This window comes from Vespula pensylvanica, chromosome 1 (assembly GCF_014466175.1).
Source record: "Vespula pensylvanica isolate Volc-1 chromosome 1, ASM1446617v1, whole genome shotgun sequence".
NCBI lineage: Eukaryota > Metazoa > Arthropoda > Insecta > Hymenoptera > Vespidae > Vespula > Vespula pensylvanica.
Genome location: NC_057685.1, coordinates 602,744 through 613,380, shown reverse-complemented (window position 1 = coordinate 613,380; position 10,637 = coordinate 602,744). Strand labels below are relative to the sequence as shown.

The following is a 10,637-nucleotide window of genomic DNA, read 5'->3' as shown; positions in this document are numbered from 1 at the left end:
GAGGGAGTTCTGACTGGCCTGTGCGGTCCTTCCACCACTACGGCACACTGCTACCACTACCACTACTACCGCCACCACCACACCACGACGACGCTACTACCAATAGACTACCACACCACCGGACTACCGTCTATCGGAGACACAAGGATGCGGCACTTCCAGCGGTGGCTGGACACGAGATCGAGAAGAAGAAAAAGAAGAGGAAGAGGAGAAGGTGGAAGAGGAGGAGGAGGATGAAGAGGAGGAGGAGGAGAAGGAGGTGGAGGAGGTGGAGGAGGAGGAGAAGGAGGAGGAGGAGTGTCGACTGTGTCGGCTCCACGAAACGCGACGCGCCGTATCGACTCTTGTAGTAGGGGTAAGAACGTCAGGAAAGGATCGGAGTTTGTGTAAGAGAGAGAGAGAGAGAGAGAGAGAGAGAGAGAGAGAGAGAGAGAGAGAGAGAGAGAGAGAGAGGAATATCGTGTTCGAGAGGAAGGGGAAGGTGCACGCATTGTTGGCGGTAGGAGGTAGCGGGGGCCGACAGAACGGCGCCACTTCTCTTTCTTTCTCTCTTACACTCGCGTGAATGTACACATACAAGCACACATATATACATCCTTAACGCATACATCCTTAAACCACCCACCAGTCCTAGCGCGTTCCATGCTACTCTCTTTCTCTCCTTCTCTTCCGTCCTGTATAGGGAGAATCGCGACTTTATGGGACTCACCGACAACCACCAGAGCGTCTCGCTGGTCAAGGAGCCCATTTACCACTCCTGATCTCCCGGAGATTCGACCTCCGAATTCTTTTCGTTCTCCCTCCCTCTCTCCCTCTCTCTCTCTCTCTCTTTCTCTCTCCCTTTCCATCTCTCCCTCTTTCTCTTTTCGTTCTCCCCCGATACTTTTGCGAGACGCTCCTCTTTTACAGCATCTCGCTTGAACGTCCTTGTCTCCTTTGGAGCCTCTCTCTCGAGCATGGGAACTACCCTCGAGCGTGGCTCTTCGACGGAAATTAGCTTCCAACTACGTCGAGGGAAGAGATCGTTAATTGCGGAGTCCTTTCTTTCTTCCTTTCTTTCTTTCTTTCTTTCTTTCTTTCTTTCTTTCTTTCTTTCTTTCTTTCCTTCTTTCTCTTATGGTTAATCCTACGGCACGCCGTTTTCTAGTGTGCTTCGAAAGAGGAATTTTAGAAATGTTCATCGAGGCGCCTGAGAATTCGCGAGACGAAATACGGGCTCCAGCAGATCGCCTTTTACTTGACACGCCCGACAAAGTTCGGCGTTTCGTCGCATCGACAACAACGACGAACGAACGAGAGTACGCAAGAACCATGTAGTATACGTTTCGCACATTGTTAGAACGTTAATAAGAAGAAATCGCAAAAGAGAATTTTTCGATTTCCAGACGAGCCTCTTCGTCGACTATGTCGTTGGCTTCCTCGTCACGTGTGTTTCACGTAGCACGTGTGGGCCAGAATGTGGTATTGTGTGTCCGAGAAATGGGAACCATCGAAAATACCATTGTCCGATTTACGACAAGAAAAACTTAAGCCGAATTTTTCTCAAATGGTTACCATTCGCACTTCGATTCTTTCAAATAGCAACAACAAGGGGCATAACGTTATTTTCTTTTTTCATCAATATGGTCAACACGTGTGGACATCGACGTTTTCTTCCCTTCGGACTATCGAAGTCGACATCAATGTTTAAAATTTTAATGTACCAACCGATAATAATCGCACCTTCGAGGGACTCAGCTGCTGTGGATTAAGATAATCGTCGGAATCGGTATAAAGTTCTTTTTATAAGAGGACACGAAATCGAAATTTCGATAGTTGTCGAATACTTTTGACGAAAAAGGGCTTGCTCCGAGAACGGGCGAAAGGATTCAGAAAACGTAATGAGTAATAATGACGTCGTAATATAAGTTAATAATTATCGAACGAAAGTTCGAATTTGCGTTACGACAAATATCAAACATTGCCTCGTAATACTTTGTAATGACCTTTGAAATTTGTTCGGATAAAGAGTATAATTATAGTTAGTAGAAGGTATTTCCTTATAGTAGCTGAGCTAATCATTACTTCGACTTCGGCTCGACGAATTTCAACAGTTTGTTAAGCTTTCATTACTTCGTATAAAGTCAGGAAGAAGAAAAAAAGAAGAAGAAAAAAGACGAAACAAATAGAAAAAGATAGAAACAAATGTCAATAAAAGAAGATAAACGCCTCGGACGAATGTAAAAATGAAAAATAGAAACTTCCAGCGTCGGTAAACGGAATTTCGTCCGTGTTTATTTACACTCGAGTACGCGGTCTTGTAGTACAAGAAAACCGATAGTTTAGCTTCTTTCTTCGGGTAATATTGTCCGTTCCTTGTCTCTTCCTAGGAAGGGGAGGATAGACCAGAGACGTGTTGGTCGAGCGACGAACATCTTGTCGGCACGAAGCGTTCCACTCGGTAGGAATGCTCGACACCTGCGTGCGGAAAACAAACCGAGCTTTTCGATTTTAGTCAGCCACATTTTCTTTACGATTCTGTTTGCCCTTGTCCCTCCGCTTCTGCGTGCATATGTTAAACACACTTCGCACATGTGTTCTCGCGAACAAACCATTCTTACGAAAGCTTCGATTGTATTTAGATCGTGATATTTTTCCGGTTCATTTCTGATACATATATCACGCATATGTTTCCTAAATATAGGTAAGTAGATACATAGATAGATAGATATCCAACGATATCGATCGTTCTAATCGAGATTACCGATAAGATAGAAGAGAAACGATGACTACGCTTTTTTCCTCGATAATATCAATTATTGTTTATGCATATATTCTGTATTTAGTTTTTTTCTTTTTTTTTTTGTACGTATCATCGATTTTATCGATATCTTTTAAAATCGATAAGTTTCCGTCGGTGCTCTTGCACTCGATTAGACGACGCGACCAAGTACTCGCGGTTATTTCCCCGTTATCCTCGAAGATAGAAAGCTTTTAAACGATCGAATATTCATTAGGTATATCATGAAAATAGACCATTATTATTTCGCGAATAATTCATGCATTTAAATGTAACGTGAATGACATCGAGCTCTACATTTCCATCTTTTCTCGTTTCTTCCTTTTCTTTCTTTCTTTCTTTTTTTCTTTCTTTCTTTCTTTCCTTTTTTATTCATTTTCCATGTGACGACAACGACTACAACGATGACGACGACGACGGCGACGACGACGACGACGACGATGTAATTCCGTCGATTACGCCTCCTCTCCCAGTGATTCAGGTCGAGCAGAAAACGCGACCTGAAATTAGCCCGCGGGCACGTCGATTCGACGACGACTGACATTTTGCAGTCGACGCGTTAATCAACGAACCTACTTTAATGCCGTCGCCATTGCTGGTTCACCTCGAATCACCGCGAAGGATGTAGGTTAATACCGGATTTATAAAATGATTTGTGTCTACCCTAGTCTCCTCGACGGGTGCTGATCGTCGAATAGAGAATAACATAATATATATAATCCAGATTTATATTGAAAAAACATATATATATATATATATATATATATATATATATACATATATAAATTGTATATGTGTTGAATATGAGTCGGTATATGAATATATATTTATATATACATATAAGTCGAATTTTCGATGAAATCTATTATACATAATGGATATACAGAATAGCAAGATAGAAAATTCTTCTTTGTCATGATTTCACAATGACTTCTTTCTCCTCGTCGTCTTAATGGAAATTTCAAAGATAGCACGGTTCTTTTCCTTAATTTCTATTGGTCTTATTCGTCATCCTCTCTTTCTGCCTCGTCGCAGCACACTCGCGTAGATCGTTCTAATAATATAACACGAAGAAGAGTCGCTCGGAAACGGAAGTCAGCTGACAGCTGGTAGCCGCGTCTCAGGAAGGAAGAATAAGAATAAGAAGAAGAAGAAGCAGAAGATGAAGAAGAAGAAGGAGACGACGACGACGACGACGACGACGACGACGACGACGACGTCGACGACGAAGCAGAAGAAGAAGAAGAAGAAGAAGAAGGCTGCGTTAACAGTGTACCGTACTAACAAGCGGCACGTGATTTACGTTAACGGTCGACACGCGACCACGAGCAAAAGATCCTTCTGCTTCTTCTTCTTCTTCTTCTTCTTCCTCCTCTTCTTCTTCCTCTTTCTCTTTTATCTCCTTTTTTTATTACCTCCTTACCCTCCTTTATCGAGCTTGCTAATTTAAAAACATTGTCATTTTTCCGAAATACCACCCGACAATACCTTCCACCAAAATTCAATTGTTCGATACTTCGTCGAGGAACAATAAAGAAGGAGAAAAATGTAATAAAAAATAAAAAATCAAAAAAAAAAAAGAACAAAAGAAAAAGAAAAAGCGTAGCTTGTTTATCGAGCTTTCCTTCTCTCGTGCGAGTGTCTCGTCTAAGGTGCCTGTCAAGGAACACGTCGAGACTCTTTAGAGAGAGAAGAGCTTTTTCCTTACTCGGACGATCACGAGCAACGAGAGAGAAGAGATAGGGGAAGGAGGAGAAGGAGGAGGAATGTTTCTATCGCTTTCTCTCTCGGGGTTGGATGAAAGGAATCACTGTTAAAAGGACGCAGAACTCGCTTGGCTTCGTGTTACGGCTCCACGCGTTTTTAGGGTTACATGCCTCGCATCCGATAACACCACCCTCTTCTCTCTTTTCTTTCAAGCTTCTTCCTCGTTCTCCATCCCTCCTCTCTCTCTCTCTCTCTCTCTCTCTCTCTCTGTCACTCTCTCGACTTCTTCACGCATCGTGTGCATCGACCTTTCTGCCCTGCAGAAACGTTCTCGTCGCTTCTCTCTCTCTCTCTCTTTTCCTTTTTCTCTCGTCAAACAAAACCGATCCTCAAGACTCTGAGAAAATCCATACGCAACGACCATTTCAGGGGATGCTAATCGTTTTTTCTTTTTTTTTTTTCTTTTTCTTTTTTGTCTTATCCTACGCGAACAGATAAAAGTTGTCGAAGGTTCATGAGAAATTTGTATACGACAAGATCGTCGGTTGTCGCACAATAAACAACGCTCTTTAAATATATCCGATATGCGTTCTCTCTTTCTCTTCGTCGCGAAATCGCTCGAGCGTATCGATGATTACGTATCAATCTAGGTCCAAATCGTAAAAGTCGAAAGTCGTTTCTTTCTTAACGTTCTTTGTAAATATTTGTATTTATAAAGATAGTCAACGCGCACGATGATTAGGCGTGTTTGCACATAAGAAGGGACACGAAATCTTCCACAGTGGAAAACAACCGAGGGTGACATAGGACTCGTTTTAAAGCGATTTTCTCAGCGTAGCTCGTTCGTTAGTATCCCGATGGTCGCTTAAAAAGGATGGAGATTTATATCGAAGTCGTTAAAACAAAAACAACGTATGACAGATTCTTTCTTGGAATTTTCTTGTCATTTCGAGGATCGCGTAGAAACGCGTGAATTATTTTAAACGAGAAGAAAAGGGAAAAAAATAAGGAGAAGACGAGTAAAAATGGTTTCCCATTGGAAACACTCTCCTTTTCCACCTTCTCCTTCTTCGAGCAATCGCTCGAAGTAGGCAGCCTCGACATTAAACACATCCTCCGTCTGCTTAATTTGAACAAAAGAGGAAGGAGGAAAAAAAGGTTGGAAGATGTGGAAAAAAACTTGATATCAGTGTGGAGTCCCTAAAGTGTCGAACGAAACACATACGAGAGATACGGAGAGAGAGAGAGAGAGAGAGAGAGAGAGAGAGAGAGAGAGAGAGAGGAGAAGAGAGAAAGAGAACACACTTAAACGAGTCAGAAGAGCTTCGAGTTCTTATCTACATGTGTATTTGCCTTTTTCCACTCGTTCGTGGCATTATCGTTCGAGTCATTAAATGCCGTTGAATGCTTCCTCGAACAAAGCTGCGATAGATTTATCTTGTTGGACATAGTTAACTAACGATTACGTCTAGCTTTTCTTTGCTCTGGTCAAATCGAATCCTCGTAAAAAATCATTAAAGTCGCCAAGTAGTTGAAGTAAGTACATACATATGTTATGAATTTGAAAAGCAAACCACTAGGCATATTTCTATTCTGGTCGCCTACGCGAAACGATATCGCTACCGGCTGATGACTCGGCGAAGGAGACTTGTCATTTTACATATACACGCGAACACGCACACCCGCGTAGAGGGAGAGAGAGAGAGAGAGAGAGAGAGAGAGAGAGAGAGAGAGAGTCATAAGCGTGTTAGCGGCCTCGTCGCGAATCGCGCTCGCGCTCGAGGGTTTTTCCGAGTCATTAACTCGTTCCGCGAACGAGCCAGAATCGCGATAGCGCGCGCTGCCGGAAGGAGGATCAAAGGAGGTGTTTATAAAAGCCGAACCTGCTCGCGAGACATAACGCTCGACGTTTTAAAGACGCTATTTTCCCCCCTCTCTCATCTCCTTAGGATCGCGATAAAGTAGCGTCGTTAAGGTTTACTTTGCCGCTACTAAAAGCTCTAGCAAACGATCGCGATTACTCCGGGAAACTTTCCAAAAGGACTTTGAACGTTGTAATTTTTATCGTATTACACGAAAGATCCATATACAGATGGATTACAGACGATGAATTTTCTAACGAAATTTCTGTTAGTTCCAAGTCTCGAAAGAAATCCACCTTCAACAAGGATGAAAATTACTTTAGATTATTTCGACGAATAAAATCGCTCGTAAGCTTCTCGATTTTCGGGAGAAATTCAAAGGATTCGTATTTCGGAGTGGAATGAAGATTGGGACAGGACTGTCGCCATTACCGACATTCGTTCAGTCCAGCGAAGGACCTATCTGTAGGAAAGATCGCTTATCTCCTAGTCCCGTATTACCCGTGGATTCGTCCTTCCATTTGGACGCACGGAAGTTTCCTTTTTCGGAAGAAAGACGAAAGCTGCAGGATTTCCGAGGGTAATGAGGTGAAACGGTCGATCGGTCTCAAAGTATTTCGGTGCTGTGTCCGTGTAAACCTTACTACCTTTGTCTTGTTCTCTTTCTTGCACAAATGTTTGGTCGTTAGCTTGTCATCGTGACCGAAGGAGTCGACGTTCCTCTTCTTAGCTACGCTTTTACCCCCGATATAAGTTCGCTAAAGGTTCTTACGTTGCCTTTTCTTAACCGATGCCGTCCGCAGCGGGGAGTCTTTCTATATTTATGGTGGTGGAACGTCAGTCGCTATCTCTCTCGCTCTCTCCTGCAAAGTACATTCACCCCAGCAAGGATCCAACCGATTCTTCCGCTCGTACGTAGCTTCTGTTAGTTTCCTAGCTTTGACTTTGTCCGCCCGTTCGTTCGTTCGCTCCTTTCACGACACGTGCTGAAAACAGGGACCCTCGCGATAGTTCCTGCCATCCCCACCCCTCCGCCTCTTCCTCCTCCTCCTCCTCGTCTTCCTCCTCCTCCCTCCATTCACCACCCGGTGACTTCGCGACGAGCATTACGAACCCCTACGCGCGGTGTCCCTTCCTTTTCTTTCGCCTTTTGGTGAACCCGCTTATGCGCACGTGACGGCACACGTGCGTCGAATTGAACGTGTCCTTCGTATTTCTAGTACATAGGTATATACATATGTACTCGTGAAAAGGTCCGTTGAAATCGATAAGGCTAACGAAGATTTTCTTTTCTTCGTGCAGACGCGTTTCTCCTTCGACGTTCCATTTAAATCACTATTTATTCGAAGGGGAATAACGTTTACGCGTCGATTATAATTTAATCACTTCATTGACATTTTTTATCGCATGCGACAATTTATCGTAACGTTTCGGAAAGAAAACGATGATTGCCCAAAGATCTTTCGGCAATGAAATTTTTCTAATATGTTTACCATGTGTTTTGTTCCTTCCTTACGTGGTAAAATGGAACTTTGGTGTTGGGAATCGTTCTCGCCTTCTTTCTCTCGGCCGACGTAAAAGAAAAAGTAAGCTTGTCGCATAATATGGTATACTTAAGGGGCTATATGATTGTTATATACGTAAAGAGCTTTGAGTGGAGGTGAAGGGAAAGAGGCCATCGTCATGGCACACGTGGTATCTGCGTAGCATATGCGCAGATGGGGGTGTGTTAAAGGCATTAGAAAGAAGAAGAAAGAAGGCGCAGACGACTCGCCATCCGAAGCTTGTCGGCCAGATGTCCTGAAAAAGGGCCAAGGAAATTCCCAAGGGCACCGACCGCCCTCGCAGAATATACCTATATTGGTATGTACGTGTGTGTACGCCGTCACTTGGAATCTGATATTTTTAAATTAGTCTTCCACGCCTTCTAACCGATCTTCTTTATTAGACCTTTTTCTCTAAGATACATATAATTAGGCAACTAATCGCTACCCTTTCACGATAATGTAGCACCTTCGAACATGAAGATGTTTCAGGAGTGATTAGAGTCTATTAGATTTTTTCTTTTTTTTTTCTCTTTCTCTCCCTCTCCCTTTCTTTTTTTTTTTTTTTTTTTTTTAAAGTAGAGAGTGAGGTAGAACGTTGTATTCGTAGATGAAAATCTATATTACGATCGTAACGTCATATCGTAGGGGTAGACCTTTATACGCCCATTTACTAAGTTAACAGCTGAGAATTGATTTAATCGAATTAACGTCTTGAAAAATTCGCAAAAAAAGAAAAAAGGGAAAGAAATGACGAGTTTGCGAGATAGGTAGGTCATTCTCCGGGGAATTTAGCCTACTCCTACATCCAAGTTGTTCGAATCTCTTGGCGTAGGGGAAAGTCGAAATCGGCTTTTAGGAAGGTCGACCCACGGGACTAATAAGTCTGATTGCGTCAGCTGCGCGCGTCTTCATCGTTTCTGGCAGCGCGTAGTCGATATCTCGACGTGCTCTCCTCGTTGTCCTCGTACTCGGCCTCGCCCTCTCGTGATCCTGTCGTCTTTCTGCGGTCGAGTTGTTCGTCCCTGTGGATGGCACGTGAAAGATACGACGCGGTCTAATCCAAGAGGGCTTTGGGAACCAGATGGCCTCGTCGACGCCAATCAACTAATCCCTCCGTTACCCTGCTCTTGACATCCACCCTTGCCTCAATCTCCCTCGATTCTCTTCTTTTCTTTAAAACGTTCGAGCAAAAATCTCGACGTTTCTACCCTTCAAAGATATGCATACGAACGTTTTCTTTTTTCCTTTCTATTTCGAACGATTTAGACGATTAAAACGTGTATCAATCTTATCGCGCGTAATATTTACGAGAAAAGCGATAGCAGGCGATCGTTATAAGCGAAACTCTCTCTCTCTCTCTCTCTCTCTCTCTCTCTCTCTCTCTCTCTCTCTCCATCTCTCTCACGAAGAGACTCTTTCAAGAGCAAACACATCTGTTCCCGCGTTAAACGTAACCTGTCGGCCAACTTTGGCAGCCTCCTCGAACTTGTCTTTCTAACTTGTCGCGATTTGTCGTCCTCTTACCCCACATCGTTTCTCTTCTCACCTGTTACTACTATTCTTCAGCGCGCTTGCACGAGCGTCGATAAATTTCATCTCTCCTACTGGAGCCATACTTCTCTCACCGATCAAATTGCTTCGTCATTCGGTTTATGGTTACCAGCCGCATTCAGCCTACATCTTCCTTCGGAGCAATCTAAAAAGTCTATTTCTGATCTCGCGACTCGTAATAGATACATCTCACGCGTTGCAAGGTGATTTATCTTTCGAGCTGTGGCGATCAGATTAAATTGGCGTCCATGAGTTGGTGTTATTATCCAGAACCCTTTTTTTGCCCTCCTCATCGAGAGAGGTACTCTCCTTCCTGTTAATCCTGGACAATACCAAATAGAAAGAGGGAGCCCGTATAATTTACGATTAACTTCCTTATCTGATACAACCTTTTACGAGCGGCTCTCGATATTCGAATCGCGATTATTATCAGACGTATTGAATCGAAGTCGAACATGGAAGCACCTGGACGAGAAGTCTATCTTCTCGAATCAATCTTCCGAGAGATTTCTCCGTACACTTTACGCTTTTTATTTGCGTAATCAATCGACGCGAAGGAAGAAAAAACGAAGAAGAATCTTCGAAAGGAAAAATGAAAAATTTAACGTTCTCGTTAAATTCTCGGACGTGTGAATAATGTGGAAAGGACGTTGTACCTTGTCCTCGTTGTCGTCGTCGTCGTCGTCGTCGGCGTCGGCGTCGTTCTCCTCCTCCTTCTCCACTCCCTCCTCCTCGCGTAGTTTATAATCTCTAAATATTTGATGGGCGGACCGTGTGGTCGCTCTCGCATCTGCGCCGGTGTCAGCTTCAATTATTAAAGCTTTGCCATATGTCCTCTCTCTCGCTTGGTTATCTCCTTCCTCGCCTCCTCTTCCCCTTTTCTACATTGTCACCGCCTTGGTTTCATCCTTTTCTACTAGCTTAGCAAGCTATTTCTCTAAACAATGTATCTTACGATGTATTTACTTCGTATCGCTAGTTTGAATAATTTCTCGTCTTGAATAATCTCGTCAAATCCTTTTTGTCATTACTCTTTTCGACACGGTTCGTCACGGTAATAAAATCGATAGCCTTTTTAGCAGGTTTACCGTTGTAAGGCTATCGCTGCGAAAGGCGGCCAAATGCTACTCGATATACGAAATACAAACCATCGTTACCTCCCTTTGCTATCGCAACATCGCCGTCGCCACC

The 10,637-nt window shown here is 43.4% G+C and overlaps 2 long non-coding RNA genes across 6 annotated transcripts in view; both read left to right on the top strand.

Annotated features, from left to right (window-relative positions):
• LOC122634186 overlaps positions 1–99 on the top strand; it is a 22,082-nt gene extending 21,983 nt beyond the window's left edge. For all 4 annotated transcript variants that reach the window (XR_006328323.1, XR_006328327.1, XR_006328325.1 and 1 more), the window contains exon 3: positions 1–99. This exon is cut by the window's left edge and continues 34 nt beyond it. This is a non-coding gene — a long non-coding RNA (uncharacterized LOC122634186).
• A 199-nt stretch (positions 100–298) lies between these two features.
• Positions 299–1,958, top strand: LOC122634192. Of its 2 annotated transcripts, none has more exons than XR_006328330.1 (2): positions 299–355; positions 1,148–1,958. It is a non-coding gene; the product is annotated as an uncharacterized LOC122634192 (long non-coding RNA). The 2 variants fall into 2 exon arrangements; XR_006328328.1 differs by having other exon boundaries at positions 300–355; positions 910–1,958.
• Positions 1,959–10,637: the final 8,679 nt, after the last annotated feature.